Genomic DNA, 3,540 nt, shown 5'->3' on the forward strand with positions numbered 1-3,540 from the left:
ACAGTTTAAAATATTTTCTATTACAAAATACAGTATAGAAGAGGGTGAGGCCAAAGTCTATTACTGGAATATACTCCAAAGTGTTAGCACTGAATCATGTAAAAAAAAAAAAAAAAATCACATTACATGGTAGGAATAGATGGGAATTTTTACAACTTAAATGCTCTATTTCAGGGGGATCAAAGGTATACTGTTTACTATTTTCAAGAGACTTCAGTAAAACTAGTGTATTTCCAAAGAAGCTTTAAAAGATTTAAACACAAGCGTAGATCACACCAGAACCTAGAACCCACTGCAGTAACTGGGGCTACAGAAAGGATTCAAGAACTAACAAGTATGTAACACAGACAGAATGAGATGGTTTATCATATTTTGTCCAACATGGGGAGAAAAAAAAAAATCCCATGAGAACATCAAATTGGAGGAACTGCTATGCTCCAAAACACTCCTTCATAATTCATCCTCTAAAGCTAAAATTAATCTAAAAGTACATAGCATGTCAAATTTTAATTTTGAGGGACAGGACGAGGACCAAAGCCAAAAAAAAACCCCAACACCTCAACACCCCCACCCACCCCAGGCCTGTCTGCAATATTCATTGCAAGACATCATGGCAAACAGTTGCAAGAGACAGTATTGCTGTATAAATGTGACTAATTAGCATGCTACAATCATAACGTTTAAGACTTGTGCAATTACCAGAATAATTTAAATCCTAAACAAATCCATGTTGCTTCTTTCCTATGTCAAAATGCTTATTTTGTAAAGATTTCCATTTTCTTTAAGTATATGCACACTGACCTGCACTTTCCTTCTTCAAGATCCTGAAGGATTTATATTTCAACGTAGAAGCAATTTAGTGTCTTGGATCTCTGAAGAGTACCAGTGTTAAAACATGCATGTTTATAGTTATCTTAATGAGCATTATGTTAGGAAATTTAAGGCTGTATCTCAGTTTACACAAGAACCAATGACAAATTTAAGAGGCTGTGTATAAAATTATATAAATAAAAATAGAAACAAAGTCTGTTTAACCTGTACACAGAGAGCAAGTGGATAAGAAAAGGAAATCAGGAATTAAGTAATTCTATAAAGAATGCCATGTATTTTTACTGGGAACACAGGTGACAAGTATATACAACATTTAAATCTCTGATTATCCACGTACAACTAGGAAAAACATTTACAACGGTTTGGGTATTCAACTAAACAATCAGGTAAAAAAATACCGTTAGAAAAACTAAGCCTCACCAATTTCAAAGGAACAAAACCAGAAAGCACTCACTCCTTGTTAAAAAAAAAAAAAAATCAAGCTAATGCCTAAATTTAGTAAGATATCTTGTTTAACACACAAACAACAGCTATCCAAGCTTATAAGTCACCCTGTAAATAAAAATTTGAAGTTCTGACAAACATTTCTCAAAATGTAATCAGAACTAAAATTATTGGCACAGAAAGCAAAAAGGGAATGAGAAAAAAAACAAGACTGTACAATTTCCAAAATGCTATGTTCTTCTGAAGTAGTAATTTCAACCTGTTAAAACATATAGTCCAGTAGAAATTTTACTTAAAAAAACCCCACCCTCTAATTCTGAAAAACAAACCTCCAGTAAAACAACTTTTGTTACTAAAGCACCACCCCTGCTAAGTCACTTGTTGGTTTTGTCTTTCAAAATAAAGGACATGGCCTTAAGATATTATTTTTAAGATGACTTATAAAATCAATATTTGAAAGAAAAAGTATTTCCTCACAGACTATTCTGTCCTTTCATCAGCAAAAGGAGGTGAAATACAACTGGATGAATATCAAAGAACAAAGCAGTAGCCATCATGGCATCATCGCCAGTCAGTAAGTTACCAAACTGCTATTTCCTGAATGTGCACAGGAAATTGCCAGTAATGTTTAATAAACCAAAACCTGGTAAAAATTCTACAAGAGCCAGTTATACATGATGTGCATTAAGCATATTCCTTTTTGGTGTCTATCAGGGTCTTTGGAATTTTTTTTATGTACATTTTTTTGTTTCATTAAAAAATCTAACAAATTAAATTCACAATAACAAGAGAGTATTATCTAAATTGCAACACAGTACATTTATCAGTTAAAACTAAGTATCCAGAGAACAGGCAGAAATAAGGGGCTTCATATGGGGACCTCATCTCTCAAGTCACAACGATCGCTCAGTTTAACTTACGTTACTTTCCCCCTGCTATTCCCTCCCTGCTATTTCCATTGCCAGCAATGGAAATCTATATGTGAGTGAGAAATTACACTCTGTGTAAAAAGAGCAACAGTCTCCTTAAATCTATTTCAATGTGGAGTAAAATATCAGTTCCTGCATATAACGCTTGTAAATTTACTTTTTTATTTTAAGATTTAATATATCTATGCAATGGAACATTACTTACCTGCTGCCTCTCCAGTATTAGCTATTCCCCATGTAACAGCTACAGGCAGGTTATTTCTTCCTTAAACTTATTATACACAGCAGTGAACAATGGTTTTAAGTAAAGACAAAAATTACAACAGTACTGTTTGTAACCAACACCTATTCACAAAAAAGCAGGAAATGAGTCATGACTTGTTTGATACAACTTTCAGTTTTACAAAATTTTAAAAGGCAGTTTTCATTTTCAAACAGGATTAAACAAACATGTCAAATATCTTCTCAGTAGCAAATAGTTCAATAAACACCAGTGATCCCATGCATGAAGAACTGAGGTACACAATTTAAGGAAAAAAAAAAGGGGGGGGGGGGGGGAGAGTCTGAAGATGTATGTAGCCAAGCCCAACAGCATCAACCTGGCTGCAGGAAACCTGGCTGAGTGGTAGGTGAAAGTATTAGAGCATTTCAAGCTTATGCAAAACTTTCCCAGTTTTGCACAGTCTACTGGTCCCAACTCAGTAAAGCATAAGAATCACTCATGTATGCAAATAAGGTACTTAAAGCATATGTGTACATTCCTTGAAATCAGTGGAATGTAAGCACATGCTTTAAATGCTCTGGAAAACCAAATGGATTTAAGTGCTTTCCTGAACAAGGTAACATTTTAGGTTGGCTGTAAAATCTTCAAAATCGGTAAAAAAAGAAATCAACAGTTGTCTAAGAGTTGCCTCTTAAAGCCATCTGAGGTCTTGAAACTTAACTTAAAACATTAAGTGCAACTATTTGAATAAGTAAAAATGCCAAGAATAAATCTGTCACATAACAATTTACAATAGACTAAAAGTGAGCCTTTGAGCAAGGCTGCCAAAAACTAAGGTTTTGCAGCTTATATGAACTTTCTATTCATTTACATTTCACATAATGAAATTTAAAACAAATTCTTATATTTCAGGTCAGCTTTCACTATGAGCTCCTACAATTTGTTTTTAAGTAAATTTACAAAACCTCATCTGACAGATTTCATTAGCGCCACTTTTTGCTAAAACATTTGAATATTGCCCATCGCTGAACAAGGACATAAAAGTGTACCTTCTCTTTTATATGCACGTGAATAAATCCCAAAATATTAAAAAAATACCAAACCCATAAAGTC

This window comes from Athene noctua, chromosome 3 (assembly GCF_965140245.1).
Source record: "Athene noctua chromosome 3, bAthNoc1.hap1.1, whole genome shotgun sequence".
Taxonomy (NCBI): Eukaryota; Metazoa; Chordata; class Aves; order Strigiformes; family Strigidae; genus Athene; species Athene noctua.